This window comes from Culex quinquefasciatus, chromosome 2 (assembly GCF_015732765.1).
Source record: "Culex quinquefasciatus strain JHB chromosome 2, VPISU_Cqui_1.0_pri_paternal, whole genome shotgun sequence".
Classification (NCBI taxonomy): domain Eukaryota; kingdom Metazoa; phylum Arthropoda; class Insecta; order Diptera; family Culicidae; genus Culex; species Culex quinquefasciatus.
In genome coordinates, this window is record NC_051862.1 from 164,689,078 (window position 1) to 164,711,612 (window position 22,535).

At 36.7% G+C, this 22,535-nt stretch overlaps 1 protein-coding gene across 3 annotated transcripts in view; it reads left to right on the forward strand.

Annotated features, from left to right (window-relative positions):
• Positions 1-4,976: 4,976 nt before the first annotated feature.
• The window catches only part of LOC6038075, a 554,342-nt gene continuing 536,783 nt past the window's right edge, over positions 4,977-22,535 (forward strand). For all 3 annotated transcript variants that reach the window (XM_038257659.1, XM_038257658.1, XM_038257657.1), the window contains exon 1: positions 4,977-5,987. The gene's annotated coding sequence lies outside the window, so the exon portion shown is untranslated. The remainder of the gene's footprint in view (positions 5,988-22,535) is intronic.

The following is a 22,535-nucleotide window of genomic DNA, read 5'->3' on the forward strand; positions in this document are numbered from 1 at the left end:
GACAAATCAGTCAAACCTTGAATTTACTCCCCTCAAAAACTTTACATTAACTTTGACGAATGCTTAAGGGCAGTTGTAAAGCTTTTAAAAACTCTTGTCCTTTTTTGAAATTAAAACATTTTAAAACGCGTCGTTAAGTTATAGTTTAACCTTAAATAAAACGATTGTTATTATTTGTGAGAAAAAAAAATATTTTTGTTAAAGTACTCTACAAATATCTTAAATGCACCAACTCGATACGATGGAAGAATACATCATAGAGCCAAAACAATACTTTTCTTAAATTACCCTGATCGAAACAAAGAGATATTTCCGTCCTCCGCGACATTTCCCCAAAAAAATCTGAACCACCCTAATGGCCACCATACTAAAGTTGCCCCCTTTTGACAATTCCAGCCCAAAACAAGAACCTTTTAGGAACTTTTTTACTCTACCCTCTGCTATATCAACGAAAATTTTTAGACATGTAACCCTAAGCTTTTATAAGCCAGTTTTTTGTGTAAGGATCGAGTTGCATTCGAAAATGACATTTTTAGCAAAACATTTTAATGACCGATTCTTCGGCTCCTTTTCAAAAAATTCCCAAGTTTTTTTCAGCGTTTTGGCTGTAGTGGCACAATTAAAGAAGAAACCCCCCAATGTTATTACATATTTGAAAAGATAATTGATTTTCCAACATAGAAATGACATGCATAATGAACAATATTATATCTGTGCTTCTCCTGAAATGAAAATGTAGCGTGACGGGACAACATCGTAAAACTAGATTACTGGAACGGCACACCAAAAAAATCGACACAGTTTTGCCAGATTGATTTTTTTAAACTTTTGCTCTTCTACACATTATCACAAATTGAAAAACGAATCTTTTGCTCCTTGAACTGAAAGATTTGGTTGAGATTTGAGTTTTTGCCAGCCATTTATTTTCGTGACGGGACAACGAAAGGAGCAGATTTATGAAAAAAACTCCTCTCCCATTCAATGACTTGCAGACCTTATTTGGTCAATATTTTTGGCATTTCAGATAAGAAAACGCATTTAAAGCACATTGCAATTTTTAGATCATAATTAAAATGAAATTTTTCATATAAAAAATCACATTGAATATTGAAAAAAGTGACATTTTGGTGTAGCTTCGCTAAGAATCGGTCTAATAGGGCTGAAGCCGAAGTGTAAACAAAGAGTCTATCCTGCTCGTTCCGCATGTAAACATCAACTGACGTGGGCAAGATAGACTCTTTGTTTACACTTCAGCTTCGGCCATTTTACATTGTTTTGCTTGATTTGAGATGGGCGTAACTTTAAATTTTCGATAAAAAGTCATACAATGGAGCTCCTAAGCATTTTTTTTTTTGCCAAAATTTAACCAAAATTTGGATTTTTTTAATTGGGTACTAAAGCCCTATGTCAATTTTTATGTACAGCGGTAAAAAACACGATTAAAAACCATTTCTGATCACTTTTTTTCATTTTAATGCAAATTTTTTTTTTGACAGGACAACATTTTTCCGATTGATTAACTATGGTCCCCTTGGAATGAGCTGTCAAGTAGGAGCTTTTCTGACAAGAAGGACCGCGAGGTTAATTTTTCAAAATTGATTTAAAAATCCATTTTAAACTCTTTGTGGTCGTACAAAGGGTCAATGTACTCAGAAAAATAAGCTTTATCGCTGTAAACAATAATATCAGCAATCTAAGCTTCATTTTAGGACCCAATTGTTTTCTCAAAGATCGGATGATTTCATAAATTTTGCATTTTTTTATATTGAAAATTCAGATCATTAGTTGCTGAGACATCGGTATTAGACAATGGTGGGTTGTTTTGGAGAGAATTGGAAAAAAAATAAACATTCATTAAGCCGCTGCCTTCAATGTCAACCAACCAATCTTCAATGTCTCTTGAACAATTTTGTAACAAACTTTATGATTCATGAAAAAAATATTTACAGAAAAGTCAATTATGGTCATTTTTTTAAATCGAAAAACTGCAAAATTTCGATTGTATTTTGAAAAATTGTATTTTTGTAAAAAAAAGAGTAAGGCCGTTGCAAATATTATTCAAAGTTTGCCCCCCCCCCCCCAAAATCGTTCCGAAAAATCAGGGGGCAAAAAAATATTTTTTCAAAAAACTTCAAAATTTCAAAGGAAATAGAAGTCTTACCAACTGAAAACAATTTGATATGCATTTTCCTGCATTTAAAATCATATTTAGCATGTTTGGAATCGATCAAAAATATTTTTAATTTTTGTGAAATTCCATTGTACAGCACCGCAAAAAGTTTTTTTTCGGCAAAAAAAAATCTCTTCAATACATGCATATTTTAGAAACTAATGATTACAAAACAACTAGGCATGTGTAAAATGCATTATAAACACTTTTTTCATTCAAATTTTGAGACCATGACTTGTAATTTCAATTTTTATATTTTTTTACTTTTTTGTCCAACCCCCCCCCCCCCCTCCTCACGACCTTGACCAGACTCGAGGAACATAAACTTCAAAAAATATTTGCAACGGCCTAGTTGAAATATGAACAACAAAGACCTGGTTTTGAAAATTGCTTAAGAGGGGGTAGGGGAGTTTGAGACTTCAAAATAGTGTCCACGTGGTTTATGGATGGTCCCCAAGTACCCGAAGCCGAATAACAGTAGTGACTTATTAAATTCACTTTTTTTTGAAAACAAAAATGAATGAATTCATTGTTTTTTGAAGGAGGTGTTCCTTATAAATCTCACTTGAAATCATAACTGACGTTTTTTTTTTATCAAATGTAATTTGTAGTCGAACATACATTATAAATTTTGGCAGGCAAAAATGTTCCTAATTCATTAAATATTGAAAATTATTTAAAAATTAAATAATTTATACAAGCATATCCAATCAATATCTTTTTACCAAAACTATCAAATTGAAAGATTTTTTTCTTTGTAATTCAGTTAGTTTAAAATATTCTCATTATTATTTAGATTGACTGATTCAAATCAAGGAATTGCTCTCATAAAGAGTCAAATGAAAAATACAAATCAAACCTATTTGGGTGAATCTCCGCCAATGCACACAGCAGTTGCCCCAAACCTCTTCGATTTGCATGAAAATTTGAAACTTTGGAGTGAATTACGTCCCTGGTCATGAATCCGAAGTCCATTTTTGCGATATCTGGTGGCGGAGGGGCGGTACGACCCCTTCCATGTTTGAAAATTTGCAAAAAGACGTGTTTTTCAATAATTTGTAGCCTGAAATGGAATTGGTTTGGAAATTTGCTGTCAAAGGGACTTTTGCGTAAAATTTTACGCCCGCAAAAACGTATTTTTCATTGAAGAAAATAAATTAAAAAAAATTGTTTTGAGCATGCCCCTGACTTTATTAGTCAATACTGGCGCCCTTCCAAGAAGTCTGCAGTTCAACAAAAGGGAGGAATGTTAGTCCGATAATTGAAGTTGCGCACAGATTTTTAAATACTAAATAAATGCAATTTTGCACCACTATTACCCAGACGACTTAAACCGCCAGCGTGCCTTTCGATCAACGATGCTATAGGAAGGACTTTTTTACAGTAATTCAATCACTTTGGACATTTAAGCTTAATTTAATGCAACAAATCCCGATCAACGATGATGTAGGAGAGACTTCTTTGATTATATAAATAAATCAAAAAAAGAAACGATAATTTAAGTCACCACACCATAAATTGAACAGATTTTTTTTCTGCTTACGGGCAAGCCAACCAGAATGAAACACGAAATAAAATTGTTTTCTTTTTACACACAATGCCACCCGGGATCGAATAATCGCGAAAAAATCAATTTCGCTTGCGAACTTTCTTCAGCCGCGTAAAAGAGAGGAGGCAAATCACGTAAAAGAAAATCGTACCCGAAATTCTCCAAGAAAATCATTCTGCTGATGATTTTTTGTGAATTTCCTTGTCAGCACCACTTAAAGTCATTTATTTCACTTTGTTTACACACATTGCCCAACTACAAAATGTGACAGATCACTTGGTAGTAATGAAAAAGATGTTCCGCCGAATAATCAAGATGAAGATTTTTTTAGATTCTTTTTACCGATCTTTCGTGCGCGAGAGAGGAGAGCATGCTCTCTTTGGATTTTTTCTCTTGCTGAACATCCGAAGAATATCTTTTGATGATGATTATTCCATCGTTGAATGCCACACAATTGACCGCGCGTCACCATCCAACCAATTGAACTCGAAAAAAAAAAAAATACTAAAAATATTGTTTTTGTGTTAAAACGTCTGATAAAAAAAGGGCAAGTTTTGTAGGATGTACATATTTGTTGCCAATACAAGGCTATCAAATGTTCTTCCGTCTTTAAAACATCAACGGACCACCCTAATATCCAGCAACTGTTTATTACTTCCTTTCGCTCTCCGTTTTGACATTGAAAGATAATCGAAAATTGGCCAACTTTTGCCAGCCTGCGGGTAAGCAATAAATAATCGTGCGAAAAAAAATGCATGCATGCATGCATACCTTCTGATCAATATAATCGATAATGCCTGAATTGGGCTGCACCCAATTCCCCAAGTTCTTCGCGTATCCCTTGAGTCAGCCGGACCGCCTCGGTGCGTCCAAAATTCCGCTGACGACACCCGATACGTACCTTTAACCGGTTCATCGCGGCGGCCCACAAAATTGCTTGGCCCGACATTCCGATGCACACCTCCTCCGGTCACGTTTGTGTCCTGACGTTTCTTGCACCGATATCGCCGATACGACTTGTCACGAGAAAGAGAGAAAGGGAGAGTTGGCGCCACCAGGCGCGCTCTCTCGCACTTGATTGTTAGCACTCTCTCTCTCTCGTTGATAACCGCTCGCGCTTGGAGAACGGATCTCTCGGTGACGAAAAGATAAAAGATTCGTGTGCAGGCAGCGGGAAGCTGGGCAAAGTAACCGACTGACAGCAACTAGGGATGTTCAGCGCGCAGAACGATTCTTCTGCCCGAGACACAGTGGTAGCCGTGTAGTGGCAGGAAGTTGCCGTTTTAGTCTCATCTCGTCGGTGGTTCCGTTCGGACGGTTTTTGCGCGCACGTCGTCGTCGGTCGGTTGTGAGTTACAACGATTCTTGGACGGATTGCTGGATCGCTTCTTGTGGGAGTAGAAGGAGCTTACCGAGGGAGTGTCCGGTTCCGGGAAACGCTCGTGGAGTCCGTCGCGTAGCGAGCTTCTAAGAAGAACACATGCCCTCAGGATTAGCACAGCTGATTGGTGGTTGACCTGGAGGTTTTGGGTTGAGAGGTGGGGGGGATAACCTTCAAGTTCGGTGCAGAGGAGCAGCTCTTGTGACGCTTATTAAATGAAGAGGGTTAATTGTGGAGTGACCCGCACTCGTAATTGAAAGGGATTCAGTTAGTGGGGTTCGTCCGTAAAGTACGACAAGCCGCAGCATCTTTCGGCAACATTAGCATCGCTTGAGGAGAGTGCGGCGAATATTCAGTGATGCGACAGAATTAGCATAGTAAGAGGTGTGTGTGTTTGCTACGGCAGTGCTGAAGCAAACGTGAGCAGCTGGTCAAGCGGCACCACCGGGGTGCAGTTCACTGTGTCTGGCGAGCGTCTACGGAGGAAGCATTTCGTCAAGCAGTGCAACCCAGTGTGATTAGCACGTCGGATTTAGATCGAGTCACGAATTCTTCGTCACAGTCTACGGAGTGACAACAACGCGCGACAGTTTTCTAAGAATAGCCCGGAATCAAACCGGCAGTGTATCACATTGTATCAAGTGTGTTTGTTGGCCGAGGGGGGGTTCAGCTGAAGATCAGATTCTACTAGCAGTGACGTGATCGTCGAAAGAATTCAGCGCAGTTCGGAAAGCGTAAAAGTATTGTTGCTGTCGTGAAATTCTCTGAGTGTGTTTTCGCCAAGTGTTTATCGTGTGACGGCAGGTCATTGACAGAGGTTATTACTATATCGCGCGAGTTCCCGAGTTCTACGTAAACTCAGCTGTCACAACTGCTACTGTAAGCTGGTTAGTACTTGGTCGTATGCGTTCTGTTGACTGTGTGTTGTTGTTCTTTTTTATATCTGTGTCAAGTCGTCGAGTCTGTTATTGGTGTTTGGATATATTCCGACGACGACGGCGACCGCCGACCGCTTGAATGGGGTTGTTAATTTAGAATCAGTTGTTTACGTCCCCACTACTCAACCCCTCGTTCAAGGGGGGTGGTGTCAGTACGTGACAGTTGAGTTGAGGTCGGGCACGCGATGTAAATGTAAATTTTAACGGTTTTTCAGCGTGCGATGGGGTTGAGGGTAGTGAGTGCAGTTTGCAGTTGGGTTGGACGGTGGAGAGCCGGAGAAAGATTGAAATTTAATTAAGCTGCTGGCCGCCAGTGACCTGCGGGCGAGGGCTGGGCTGGCGTTGTGTGTTTTTCATTCAATTAGTAATGAAGTGCTTCAAGTTGATTATTCAAATCAGCGTTCAGGGTTTAATTGTTTATATTCAATTTGGGAGGGGATATTAGCATGGTTCTGAATAAACCTAGGCTGTGAATAAACCTTAATTAAATGGGCAATGGTTTGATTTATTGGGAAACTGAAATTTTATTGAAGAGCAACAACAATTATTTACATTATTTGGGTCAATACAAAAACACAACTAAAATTGTAACCATTTCAGACAGTTTGCGTTAAGATGTTTTACGTGCATTTTGAATGGAAACAAACAGAAATACAAACATATTTCACGTGTCTACGTAGAGCAAGTAAACCTTGGCATCTGTCGCACTAGATCTTATTTTACGTTTCAGACCAAGTGACATTTGGCCTTCCTCACATTACTGAGGAAAGGCCAAAAAATCACTCGAAAAATGAACTTCGCAATTAGACCTCCTAGACCCACCTTCATGTATACCTATCGACTCAGAATCAAATTCTGAGCAAATGTCTGTGTGTGGTGGGATGTTGATCACTCGATTATCTCGAAACTGGCTAAACCAATTTTGTCCGTTTTTACCTCACTCGATCCGTCTTGGGGTCCCATAAGTCGCTTTTAAAAAATATGGAGCTCAGTTAACTTCAAAAGTTATGCGTGTACTTTGTACACACTTTGTAAAGGCACTTGTATGAAACGCCAAAACACGCGACTTCCGAAAGGTTAAGTAAGGTTTTTTTATCAAATCATATAATCTTTCCTCCAAATAAAACCTTTCGGTCAAAATAAAAAATAAATATTACCACCGAATTTTGTTTACTTTCAAAATAACTGATTATTTTTTGGTTTTTCAATTTTGGAATACTATTGAGCTTGGTAGATAGTGTTCAAAGTAACTCAAAACGTAGTTTTTATCATGTTTTTTGTTTAAAAAATGGGAAATGGGACTCTTCAGGGGGCTCTACCTTCATACTATACTCTTGAACTGCTAAATATTCTACATTTAAACGAAAATTTAAATAAAATATTTCATCTCAATAATATCGAGTTATTTTTTGATTACAAATGAGCAATTCCATATTAAATAGGGAATCGGTTTTACCCGACCCTCTCCGATTTCAATGAAACTTTGTAGACAATAGACATGTTATCCTACGCTCATATAAGCCATTTTTGTTTAAATGGAGCCAGTTACACTCTAGAATGACATTTGAGAAGGGCGTAAGTGTTGTTAATATTTTTGTATTTCGTAATTTAAATATTGCTGAATCTTATCGGCTCCCCCCTCCCACTAACATTTACACACAAGATCCTCTGTAATTATTAAGTCAAATGTAATTACAAAAGCCGACTCGGTCCTAACCAGGTCCCAGTACCGAAAAGGACCTAATAAAAATAATTTTATGAAAAAAAAAAATATCGCTGAATCTTGAAGCCGTTGATACGATGCAAAAGTGGTTAAAGATAAACTTGTAAGAAATTTGACGGGCTTTCCGAAAAAAAACAATGAAAGAAAAAAAACACTCCAGTTTCACGATTTTTTTCGTTCAAAATTTTTGTGAAAATAGCCTAAGATGTTACAAAAATACTCACGAAAAATGCAGGATGGAGCATTTCACCTGAAAAAATACAAAAATCATTTACTGAAACTGTTTTTTTTTTTCAAAAGAGCTCTAAACATCAAAATTTTCAAAAACCGAACACGAGAGTCAACTCTCCAGACAATTTTATATAAAAAACTCCATATTGACCATTGTTCTAAGTCCAATTCTTGTGAATTTACAGCGTTTTGAAAAATAAAAATGTTGAAAAAAAGGTTTTTGGCTGGTTTTTGGCAATTTTTCATTCTCGAAAATATTTTTTAAAATCAAATTACTTTAATTTTTGAAAATCAAAGCTTCAGATAATCGAGTCTGGATTGTTTTGCTAAAAATATAAAATTTAATTTTAAATATGTTTAATTTTCCGATATGCATTTTGTCACAAAACATGAACTTTAAATCTCACATAAACAAAAAAAATGGAATCACGAAACAGAAATAAGCTTGACATTTCAGGAAAAAATACCTTTATGAATTGAACTCTAACACAAAGGGTCCTGTTCTAGTCCTGTAGAACATGTTTAAAAATTTCGGAAACTCATTTATTTTGGAAGTGCAATTTTTCAGTGTTAAAGTTAAATTAAAATTGAGAAAAATACTCTTATTCTACATTTACCTGATATTCTGATGAGACATTTCCAATTACCGTGAACAGGGGTTGATAAAATTTAAATATTTCCGTAAAATGAAGAATACAAATTTAATACTTACAGAATGGTATGGAAACATAATGACCTTGGTAGAGAAGGGCTGAAAGTATCTCAATTAGTCGTTTTTGACATATTTGTTTAACCCTCTATTGCCCAAATTTTTTTTTCGAAAATATTTATTTTTCCCGTGTTTAGGAGGTCATTTTGAGCAACTTTTGTTCTACGAAAACTTTACTTCTCTTGTTTTATGTTTTTCTTGTTTCATTTTTAGTATTTTAATTTGCATTTATCTTGTTTAGTTTATGTTTGTTTTTGGTGTTATTTGGCCTACTCTACCACCTAATATAATTACATTTCGCCTATCTAATTTTTTCATGTTTTTACAGTCACTTTTTCAATTTTTTGCATGTTTTTCACATTTTCTGCTATAAAATCGCACCATCATCATTTAAATTGCAAAAAAATGCGTAGAGGCATAGTCTGGGACACTACAAAAATTACTGCATACTTCTTTTACTGAAAATATTGGAAATGTTAGTGAAAACACAGCCTAAGTTGATCCCTAAAAAATGACATTTTTAAAAACATTGGCAAAGTCACATAAAACAAGTTAAACTTCCAACCCTGAAATTTTCTAAAATTTTAAGAGTTCTTCTTTCAGTGCTTTTTAAAGATCAAAAATTGGTTGAAAAATGGATTTTTGGCGATTTTTCAAATCGAAGCCCGTCTAGAGGCGGGGTTTGGTTGTAGAGGGTTAAAAAGGAAGTTTTTTTTAGCTCAAACCGGAAAAGGACGGCTTTATCGGATTCTTTGGTCAATTTTACACTTAGAGCAGTTAATATAAGTATTTTTTAAATAGGTGTTTTTGGAACATAATTCCCAAATATCTTCAGATTTTCAATACAATAACTTTTTTAGCAAACACGCAAATCATGTTTTTTTTCTATATTTGAATGAAAATCAATTTCTAATAAACTTAGATTAAATTTTGAACTTTTTACTTTCATAACCTGAAATTTAAAAGTTAATAAACTGAGTTAAATTTCGAATTTTTCAAATAAAGCATTCACAGTAATCTTACCCATTTTCTATGACCAACCAGCAATATTAATGACTTAATGACCTATTTTTGACACAGGAAAGGCACGGACAAAGTTTCTTCCACATTGATATTGAAATGATGATATTATAAATTCAACAAATTATCACATCACTCTACAGACGGAAAATGATCGGACACAAGCACATTTTGGTCAAAATTCAAATGCTCATAACTTAGTGTTAATTTAGCCGTTTTTGATGCATAACTTAATATTTTCGAATGAGCAAGCTTTTTGAGTATACAGAATGGATCGTTGGCTGTAATGGCTACTACCGGGGAACCGGTTTTAAGACAGATAAGGTATTTTGTAGAAAGGTGTTAGGCGATTAACGTTCGCAAATTTCTACGATATTGACTATCTCTTAGTTTCAAAATGAATTTATGCTTGGAACCGGTTCCACGGAATATATTCCGGAACTTAATTATCATTTCCAAATCATGTTTTTTTTTCTACAAAATAGCTAATGCTCCTGAAAACGGTAGTCCGGATAGCTCTTTCAGTGGCATTTTGGTCATTTTGATACTCAAATAGCTTGCTCATTGAAGAATATTTAGTTTGAGCCGTCGCATGTTGTGTTCCTTGGGGGATCACTTAAGAGGTTTGGAAGGTGGTCCGCATTGAACAATCCTATAATAATTAATTTCCGGGCAGATCCGGGAACCGTGGTGTAGAGGTAAGCGTGATTGCCTCTCACCCAGTCGGCTTGGGTTCGATCCCAGATGGTCCCGGTGGCATTTTTCGAGACGAGATTTGTCTGATCACGCCTTCCGTCGGATGGGGAAGTAAATGTTGGCCCCGGTCTAACCTAGAAGGTTAGGTCGTTAGCTCAATCCAGGTGTAGGAGTCGTCTCCTTGGGTCCTGCATCGGTAGAGTCGCTGGTTGGCATTTGGACTAACAATCCAAAGGTCGTCAGTTCGAATCCCGGGGTGGATGGAAGCTTAGGTGTGAAAACAGGTTTGCAATTGCCTCAACAATCAAGCCTTCGGACACCTAGTTTCGAGTAGGAATCTCGCAATCGAGAGAACGCCAAGGCAATGCTGTAGAGCGAATAATTAGATTTTTTTTATAATAATTTATTTGAAAAGAACGATTTGCAACTAAAGTTAAGATAATTTCATCTTGATTGAAAAATGCACCCCAGTTAAGTAACATTGGAACCAGCCAATATGAAAATCGCAATAAAATCAAAATAGCAAACCATTAAACATTTAAACTGAAGTGATTCACACAATAGTAGTCGTCATTTAGTTTTGATGAAAAAAGGGACAATTTAATTTGACTTTCATCGAGCAATAAAAAAAGGCAAACAACAAACCAACAACTACGTGCCAAACGTGACATAATCTTTCAAATAGCTTTTCCACTTGTCATAAACAGCAGCACCATACATGTGGTGACAGTTTTTCCAAAACCACAGCCGGTGAATATTTGAATCTCATTCCCCTCCCTTCCATCCCTAACAAACCACCCAGTTTACAGCATGCAGTAAACATGAATTTTATGATCCTGCATCGCTCTTTAATAATACCTCGTGCCCGATCCTGGCTGTTGCCCCCTCATATATTATGCGAATCGGATGGACGGGACCAAATTTGAGCATAAATCGTTGCCAAACATTTGAAAGCATAATCCCCCCCCCTTCCTCACCAAGCGACGTCGTCTGCTCCGATTTGAAGAGCGAATAAAATATTTATATCGTTAATCTCCACCCTCCCGGGAGGAGGGAACGACCTTGGCCGCTGGCGACTGCCTGGCACCCCGAAAATCCGGGGCCCAAATTGATATTTCAACCTCCGAAGACCACCCAGCACAATCCGGATGGGTCTAAGGATTCCGCCGGAAGGATCTTTCTTTGGGCCCAGATTCTCGCCTCGTAGGGCAGAAAAAAAAGGCACAAACTGATTTTAATGCGCTCGTAAACGTCATATTCATAGAACACCCCTTTCTTGGGTGGGCGAGGAAGAATGGGAGGAAAAATTGGGTTTAACTTTATGGTGAATGTTGGAGAAAAATTGATAATATTTTGTTAAACCAAATCATGTTTTAGTGAAATTTCTTTCAGAAAACAAACTGTTGGATCAATTGTACCAAAAAAAATCAATCGATTTTCAGGTTCTTAAGAAACCTCAAAAACCAATCCCTTCTTTAAAAGATGGTGATAATATTCTTTTAACTAATGGGGAAAAAGCTCAAAAACTTGCTCAGCAGTTTGAGAGTGCTCATAATTTCAACTTGAATGTTTTGAGTCCTATTGAAAATCAAATTTCAATAGAATTTCAGAATATTGTTGAACAAGAATTTTCATCAGATGAAGTTTTTAATACGGATCTGAATGAAATAAAATCTATTATCAAAAATTTAAAAATATGAAAGCCCCTGGTGAGGATGGCATTTTTACATTTTAATTAAAAATTACCAGAAGCAACTTTAAGTTGCTTGGTCAAAATTTTCAACAAATGTTTTGATTTGGCATATTTTCCCAGTAGTTGGAAAAATGCCAAAGTAATTCCGATTTTGAAACCGGATAAAAATCCTGCTGAAGCCTCAAGCTATCGGCCCATAAGTTTGCTTTCATCTATTAGTAAATTATTCGAAAGAATAATTCTTAATAGAATGATGACACACATTAATGAAAATTCAATTTTCGCTGATGAGCAGTTTGGATTTCGCCTTGGGCATTCAACTACTCATCAGTTGTTGAGAGTTTCAAATTTAATTCGAAGCAACAAATCTGAGGGCTATTCTACTGGTGCTGCTCTTCTAGACATAGAAAAAGCATTTGACAGTGTTTGGCATAAAGGTTTGATTGCGAAATTGAAAAGGTTCAATTTTCCGATTTATATCGTGAAAATTATTCAAAATTATTTGACGGATCGTACTCTGCAGCAGGGTGGATTAATATGCACGGTGTCGTGCTTAAATCGAAGGAGGTGGGTATCAAGTTGTCACCTAGCACGCATGTTTTTCAGTGCCTATGGTGATGCACGTCATTTGTTTATTTTCATGTGCTTACTTTTCTGGTAAGCACGTCACAAGACAAGCACATTACTGCACGTGTGCTTATTTGAAACGGTTTTTTCTCAAATCATTTCAAGAGGTTTGTTAAAATATTGTTTTCTTTCATGAGATAAAAATGTAAAAAAAAACATTTTTTCGATTTTAGATACTGTATGAAACAATAGACAACTCAAGTTATTCAAGAACAAGATGTTGTGAAAATAAAATCCGCCCGGAATAGCAGTTAAGACGGGAGATGTGGTTTACTGGTTGCAGTGGCTTGTTGTCGGCAGCGATGGTCTGGTCAGTCGGTGGTCTGGTATTCAAGTGCCAGGTGCAGCGCCCTTCGCTGACATTTGTGACCGGCTTCACTTCCTTGGCATCATGCAGATTTCGGGACCAGGAACGACCAACAGGCGCTGCGTCTGAGTTGCTCTACTTGGCTGTGTGGGAGCCCCAGTACCACTGTTCCTGACGTATCGAGGGGCCATTCTTTGAAGGTAACGCCTGCGCCTTGACGTTGAATGGCGCGGAGTGTCACTAGACGACGGATTGTGGTCCAATCATTTATAGAACCAATCCGACCATTCCGGGACAGAGCGGGTGCTCACGTTACCTAACGATGCAAGGGCGGTTGCCAATATTACCCCAAACCGTTCACTTCCATCAAAAGATTAACTATTTTGAATATCTCCATCCGGAATTCATGAAATTTGTTGGTTAAGAGATAACTTTAAATTTTTTTTTGGAATGATCCGTGTTGAACTAGAACCCTAGTCTATCAAGTCCGTGGTTTAAAAAATTTTTTGGCTGGGTTCAAAAAAGTATTTTTAATCATAGGCACTGGAAATCATAAGCACCGCGTGCTTAACATAAGCACGAGCACTGCTCGTCAATATTTCACGTGCAGAACCAAATCAAAGTACACCAAGAAAATTCATGTGTGTCTATCAATCAACCCTGCTCTGCAGGTATGCTATCAGAATAGCAAATCTGATCAACTACCTGTACGTGCTGGCGTTCCTCAAGGAAGCATTTTGGGTCCAATTTTATACAATATTTTTACTTCTGACTTGTCTGATTTGCCCCCAGGATGTCAGAAATCACTTTTTGCTGATGACACAAGCATCTCCGCCAAAGGTAGAAGCCTTCGTGTCATCACAAGAAGATTACAAAAAAGCTTGGAAATTTTCAATTCTTATTTGAAAGAATGGAAAATTACTCCAAATGCTGCAAAAACTCAACTTATTATTTTTCCTCACAAACCAAGGGCTGATTTTCTTAAACCAAAAAGTCATCACATTATAAAGATGAATGAGGTAAATTTAAAGTGGGAGGATCAAGTGAAATATCTTGGACTTGGATCACATTGAAAGTATCCAGGTTAAATGTAACAAATATATTAAATGTTTGTATCCACTTATAAACAGGAATTCTAGACTTTGTCTCAAGAATAAACTGTTAATTTATAAACAAATTTTCAGACCTGCCATGCTTTATGCTGTGCCGATCTGGACAAGCTGTTGCTTAACCAGGAAGAAAAACTTCAGAGGATTCAGAACAAAATTCTGAAAATGATTCTGAAACTTCCTCCTGGTTCAGCACCAGTGAACTTCATCAATTAGCCGAAGTTGACACTTTGGATGTTATGTCCAATAAGATAATTGATGCATTTCGACAAAAATCATTGCAGTCTTCAGCTGCATTGATCCGCTCTTTATATAGTTTATAAGTTAGTTTTAAGGTATCCCTTTTCCCTTTTGTACATGTAGGACCGCCTACATTTGAAATCACTGAATAGCGAAAGCTACAATATTTCACGAATAAATAAAAGTTGCTAGTATTTAAAATTGAGGTGAAAAGTCATCGATTGTGATTGGACACTCAATAATATTTTAACTGAATGAATGTACATGGAAAAGAAAACTAAATGAATATAAATTAAAAAAAAAATCAATAAATTTTCAGAGCTTCAAAGTGTTTTTTCGTCATTTTTTGTTTTAAAGTAAGATTCTCTAAAATACCGTAAATGTGAACTATCCTGCACAGATTCTCAAAGAAAAGCAATTATTTGCATTAAAAGTACTTAAATAGTATAAATTTTTATGACACCAGAAAATGACGTTAAATTTTATTTCAACCATGTTTCCAGAGTTTATAAAAAGAGTATCAGTAGTATCAAGTTAATCAATAGAATGTTATATTTTTAACCCCAAATTTTACAAAACACGAAATTGATCAGAAATTCCATTCTAATGATTTAAATTCTAGATTCTGATTTCATACCATTTTTGTATGGACAGTCTTGTTTAGTCATAGAATACAAGGGTAATTCTCCGCCAACTCACACAGCAGTTGCCCCGACCCCTCTTCGATTTGCGTGAAACTTTGTCCTAAGGGGTAACTTTTGTCCCTGATCACGAATCTGAGGTCCATTTTTTGATATCTCGTGACGGAGGGGCGGTACGACCCCTTCCATTTTTGAACATGCGAAAAAAGAGGTGTTTTTCAATAATTTGCAGCCTGAAACGGTGATGAGATAGAAATTTCGTGTCAAAGGGACTTTTATGTAAAATTAGACGCCCAATTTGATGGCGTACTCAGAATTCCGAAAAAACGTATTTTTCATCGAAAAAATCACTAAAAAAGTTTAAAAAATTCTCCCATTTTCCGTTACTTGACTGTAAAAAATTTTGAAACATGTCATTTTATGGGAAATTTAATGTTCTTTTCGAATCTACATAGAAGGGTCATTTTTTCATTTAGAACAAAATTTTTCATTTTAAAATTTCGTGTTTTTTCTAACTTTGCAGGGTTATTTTTTAGAGTGTAACAATGTTCTACAAAGTTGTAGAGCAGACAATTACAAAAAAAATGATATATAGACATAAGGGGTTTGCTTATAAACATCACGAGTTATCGCGATTTTACGAAAATAAGTTTTGAAAAAGTTGGTCGTCATCGATCATGGCCGTTCGTGGTCACCCGCGACAGACACGGACGCCGAAACAAAGAGAAACAAAAAACAAAAAAGGTACAAAAAAAATTGTACACCTTTCGAAACATTGACAAATCACCATAAATCCAGTCTCCCAACTCCAAATAGGCATTCTTGACTGATTAAAAAAAATAATTTGGATTGAATATATTTACTAACTACTTAGCAAAAAAGTTTATATAACTCTGGAAATTCTATATAAAACTTACCTAAACTTTATTTTGCAAACTTTTTATTCAATTAAATGTCAATAAATTGCCATAGAATTGCTAAATAAACATTCTGGAATGGGTATAACACCGTTTTGGGTGTCGTCGGAAAATCTGCTGGCAACCGAACCGGTCCACGATTCACAAGGACATAAAATTTCCGATTTTTTGATACCCATACATCTAGACGTTTTATGAAACCCACGACATTTAATTGCATTAAAAGTTTGCAAAATTAAGATTAAATAAGTTTTATACAGAATTTCGAGAGTTATATAAACATTTATACTAAGTAGTTAGTAAACTTTATATTCAATCCAAATTATTTTTTAATCAGTCAAGGATGCTTATTTGGGGTTTGGAGACTGGATTTATGGTGATTTGTTAACAAATAACTTTATTTATGCTAATTTTTAGAAAGGTGTACAAACTTTTTTTGCACCTTTTTTGATTTTTGTTATAGTATTTGTTATATAACTTTTTATAGAAATCATCTTTTCATGGGATTTTTGTAGCAAAATCTATTACTAGTTTCCTGCCAACATTAAAATGTTTACATGTTTCATCACTAAATGTGCATAGTGCCCAAGGGGTCTAAATACTTTTTTTACATACTGTATATTGTTCATTAACTAAAAAAACATAAAAATGGAGCAGTTGATCAAAGCTTCATAACGGAAACAACCAAGGTTCAATAACAGTTCTAGTTAGCAGTTCTATCAAAATTTTCACAAAATATCGTTTTTTCGAAAATACTTAGTTTTTCATAATTTGCAATATGCGTAGCATACGATGCAAAATTTTGCAAACTTTGTAATTTTCACGGGGTCGTTTTTTTGTGAAATACAATTTTTTTCAAAAATATATCATTTATTTTTTAAATACACAAATTTCTATAATTTGCAATATGAGTATCCAACAAATCGAAATTTTGTATGCTTAACATTTTTATCACCTTTTTTTGTAAAGTACTCAAATTTTCACAAAATACTAAACATTTAGATGATTTTATTTTTTTTTAATTAAATAATCAAACTTTTTTCAAAGCACTCAAAATTAAGCTGATAGTATCAACGCTTACTTGCTGTTGTGAGTGCGCGCTAAGTCAAACAAGCAGCAAATCTACTTTTATATTTTTAACTGCGCTGGACACTTTTTCGCTCATCCGCTTTATGCGCACGTTCCCGCATGTCGTTGCGCAGTGGCAGGAAAAAAACGGATTCTCGCGCGTTCAACTTCCCCTTAAAGTAACGCCTACATTTTTAATGATTTATAGTTTTTTTTTTTAAATAGAAAACATTGAGAGTCCAAAGAAATGTTATTTCAATGTTTTAAGAATTACTATTTCATAAAAAAGCTCTAAAGAATATTTTCAAATAATAAAGCAGCAATTTCCCACAAAAACAGCATGGAAAAAACAAAAGTGCTCAGAGCGGGCGTCTTTCAATTACAAAAATTTTGGTACTCAAACATCTATAGATCGCTAAAATTTGAAAGTTATCGCAGTTTTAGTGAAAAAAGTTGTTTTTTTACCAATTTTGTCATTTTCGCGTTTTTACGCGCGGCGCGTTGAAAAATTCGGATTATATTTTCAAAAAATCGTATCTCGGAATCCTGTTAATGAACTCCTGCCATTGTTCAGTATAATACAAAAGAATGTCCGGGAAATCCGATAAACATATGTATAGGCTCTTTGGTCCAGACACCGTCAAAACGGTATTTCAAAGTTTCATTCGACCTTTTCATATGTAAAACTAGATTTTTGAAACTTCTTAATATTTTTCTTGAAAGGCCAACTTATCACCTTTCATTTGCGTATAAGACAATTAAAACCGGTGTAGAAATGGCAAGGAGTTTTTTTTTTTTGAAAAAAGGTGGTTTTTACGAAAATCGACGAAAATGGTCATATTTTAGATCACCCTAACACGGCGTAGGTAACCCTAATGGGCAAACACAAAATACGGGTCTAATTATTTCGGCCAGGGAATCCCCAGAAAAAAGTTGACCCCGATACGAGCACTTTTGGTTTTTCCATGCTGTTCTCGTGGGGAATTACAGTATTAACGTCTGCCTGTGTGGATCAATCGGACCGCGCACTGGACTCACAATCCAGAGGTCGCCGGTTCGAATCCCGAGGCGGACGCAAAAAATTCTAAGTGTAAATATAGGTATTCGGTGCCCTCTCCCCGTGCCCATACCTTCACACTTAGGAGACCCGGGAGGCGGAGTCTTGTCGCAAAAAGAACGATACACGCCTGTGGATCCGTTGACGAAACCGCAAGGTTTAAGAGGGCCACATTATTAGGTGTTATGTCGATTCCGTATACAGTATTTAAAAAATACGGTATTTTGTAAAAAAAATCGTAGGTATTTCATTCAAAACCTCCAAAGCAGTGATAATGCATGCAAAATTTTGAATCGGGGTTTTGTGTTTTTTTTTTTTGTATTAATATTTATGCTTTGAAACTTAATACATTATCAAAGATTATATTTTTAGAGGAAGAATTGAAAATTTAACATGATAGCTATAGATTGAGTAATTTTTAGAAAAAAAATATAAAATAGAGTTACAGTCTGTTATCGTCGATAAGATTATCGCCGATAGAATCATCGAAACAACGACAACAATAACCATCATCGCTAGGCTTATATTATTGACGATAACTTTATCGATTAACAACCTAGGAAACAACATGAAGAAACAAAAATGTTTTGATTTGAAAAGCATTTTCTTAAAATGATTAATGAAAATCTACAAACCCCAATATTATATGCAATATTTTTAACGAAAAAAAAACAAACATACACAAAATTACAAATCATCAAATACCGTCTATTGGTGAGATTGGGTAAAACGTGATTTTTAACGTAGTTTACATTTTCTCAAATTCTGATCAACTGAATGATGTTTTAGATTTATAATATTTTCACTTAAACTTTTTTGCCTTCCTAACCTCAATGAGGAAAGGCTATAAAATCACTCGAAAAACGAACTTCTTAATTTGACCTTCTAGACCCACCTTCATGTATACATATCGACTCAGAATCAAATTCTGAGCAAATGTCTGTGCGGGTAGTTGGATTTTGATCAAAATAATTGATTGATTATCTCGGGAATGGCTGAACCGTTTTTGTCCGTTTTGGCCTCATTCGATCCGTCTTTGGGTCCCCTAAGTCACTATCTATTAATGGTGATGTTTAGTTAAGTACTTCAAAAGTTATGCTCAAAAAACAATTTTGACTAAAGTCCGAAAGATTGTAAAAAGGGTGGTTTTTGTAAGGAAACTCGTCTTGTTATACATTTTTAGAAAGGTATTTGAAAGACCTTTCCAACGCGTCCAAAATGTTGAAGATCTAACCACCCATCAAAAGTTATTAGCACTTAAGTGTTTTTCATACACTTTTTTGAAGCCGGATCTCAAAAATTTGGATAAAAAGGTTGTCCGGATCTATCATACGACTCATCGTTAGATAGGTAATCAAAAAACCTTTCCAACAAGCCCAAAAGATTGAAGTTATGAGCAATTGTGCAAAAATATAATTTTGACAGATAAAAAAATGGGTGAACATTGTAAAAGATCCGGCTGAGGCAGCGCTAAGCTTTATGGAATCGGTCTCGTTAGCCCAAGCTTTCTTCGTGTTATGGCTTTTTATGGCAGAAACGTATGTGACGCTTTATAGCATTTTGTTTGCATGTATTCAGGCGCATTTGAATACAAGCAGAAAGCGTTTTCAATTGATTTTAGGAGGAAGGCAACAATCGCTGAGGTGGTTTAAAGTAACGTTTTTTTTATATATAAATTAAATTGCTCTTTTTATTGACGAATAACGAAAGATGAATTGTTTTTAATGAAACAATGTGACATGAAGTTTTCATTCCAATAAAAAATGTTTCATGAATACTTGTATTGCTCTTTTATTAGAGCCTTAATTTTTGTATACTGTTTTGTTTACATTCGTAGAATGTGCTTCTAAGATGGACAGGCCTGACATATTAAAATCAAAAAACAGTTAAGACGAACCAATCTGGCCTAGATTGGTTACTAAAACAATTGCTTCAAATGCCTCACTCAGTCACACTGTGTTTGCAGCATATGGATTCCATTCTGTTTTTCCTAAAGTATTCAAATCGTCCCCTCACCCTCCCCCCATAACTTGATGTACAAATTGAACAAAAAGACTTCCTCCCAATCAACTTTCACAACTTCTGAATTTCCCTTTTTTTTTGTTTGCAAAATGCTTCCCTACTACAGTCACGTGACGACGACAACGTGTGCACGTGTGTGTGTGTAAACTTTTGTGAGAAACGAGAAAACTCATCGGGGTTGGGAACTTTGCTAAACTTTTCCACCCCTCTCTCCACCCTTCGTCTCTCTAGTATAGCCTAGGATTGTGTTTATTTTTTACTCTTTTTATGTTTGGGTGGGCGGCAACCACCAGTAGCAGAACCGGCAGCAGAACAGTTTTCCTCACTAGTTGTCGGGTGATTTATTTTCCTTTACGAATTCAACTCTCTCCCACACATACGTCATTTTGTTGCTGCGGTCTGGGGGACTGTCACCCTTTATCCCCCCCCTCTGTAGACAGTTTTATACGCCCACGTAAATTGCTTTCTCTATGGTGTGTGTGTGGGTGGTGACCCCAGAGGACATCTATTTACTACCGTTTATGGTGAGGATTCACTCAACGAGTTGTGAGGATGATGATCAATTGGAATGTAAATCGTGTGTAGGTCAGTTAAAGCATTAAGAATCAAGTTGATGAAAGGATCAATTTACAACTGAGTGAATCAAAGTTAAAAAAATGTTTTAATGTTGGTCACATTTATTTGAGTGTAATACCTAAATTTAAATTGAATTATATTCCAAGAAACTTCGAAGTGATTCTCCGCCAACTCACACAGCAGTTGCCATGACCCCTCTTCGATTTGCGTGAAACTTTGTCCTAAGGGGTAACTTTTGTCCTTGATCAAGAATATTTTTGAAAAAAAAAAATCATGGCCGTTCATGGTCACCCGCGGATGATGAAACAAAGAGAAACAAAAACAGAAATTTTTTCATAACTTTTTTTTCGTAAAATCGCGATAAATCGTGATGTTTAAACCCCTTATGTTTATATATTTTTTTATTGTAATTGTCTGCTCTAAAACTTTGTAGAACATTGTTACACTCTAAAAAATAACCCTGCAATGTTAGAAAAAGCACAACATTTTGTTATAAATGAAAAAATACACTTTTGGGTCAATAGATTCGAAAAGATCATTAAATTTCCCATAAAATGACATGTTCCGAAAAAAATTCAGTCTAGTTACAATTCAATTCAATTCGGTTTTATTGGTGAATAATCAAGATACAATGAGTTGTTTTGAAGTGCATAACAGAGTTTTGGAGTTCCTTACAGCTGTGTGTTGCATCATAATCCATTTAGGAACAATTATTTCTTTAACTAAGGCACTAGCAAGAGTAAGAAAAAACTATAAAAAAAACTTACAGAAATTGCAAAGGAAAGGGGATAGAGGAAGAGAAAGCTTACATCTAGATCACAGGTAATTTATCCTTTGTAGATGTGTTTGATCATCAGTTCCCCAAGGGCCAGGAATTGTTCTGCCTTGTTCCGGCAGCTCGAAACCGCGTCATCATCTCCCCGCGAGAGCAAAGAACTCCGGCAGGGTGAAGAGATCTTCCCGGTGACTTCTTGCTGGGCCGTACTGCCGCTACCGGCAGCGACCACGCTGGCGAACGAACGCCCCCAACCAGGAGGGAACGCTGAGTTTCCCGCTGGAACCGTACGCTGTCCAGCTGCAGGAACGGCTGCGCTCGTACTTCGCTGAGGAGGGTGGGACGCTTTCTTCTTCCTCTTTTCCTGCTCCTCGAGGTAGGCCTTGCGCGCGACGCATCCGCGGTAATTGCCGGTATGGTTGCCGTCACAGTTCGCACACTTTACGCGTGGCTTGGTTTGTTCTGCCTTGTCCCCCAAGTCCGCCTTTCGTGGCAGTGCGCACGCCTCCGAGAGGTGTGACTCACCGCACTTCACGCAGCGGGGCCGGAGGTTGCAGTTCCGCGAGCCGTGGCCGAATTTCTGGCAACGGTGGCATTGCGCTACATCCGTCGGGTTCTTGGTGTAAAACCGCCAGTTTACCCAAAAACCGTCCAACGTTTTAGTCCGCCGCAGGTCTTGGATCTTGACGGTGCCGCGGTCGAAGTACAACAGGTACAGTGTGTGTGTACCTGTTACCGTTGTCTTGTGCGAGAGCACTTTAATCTCCCGCGGTTTTATTCCGGCGTCCGAAAGGTGACCCTTAAGGTCGGAGATCGGACGGTCTTGATAACCCTGCAAGACGACCTTAACAGGGGGCTTCTCGGGGTTGAATGTGTAAAAGTTGAAGTTGCTACGCTTCAATTCTTCAAACACCAGGTCGAAATTCTTTTTGGTCAGTGTGATCACTTGCACTGCCGACTTACCGATTTTCAGACAATATCCGAGGCCTTCCAGCAACTCGTCAACATCGTCCGCTAACGTGTCCAAAACAAAAATTGGAGGTGGTCTACGTTCCGCTGGAGAGTTGTTCTTTTTTGACGTCGGCA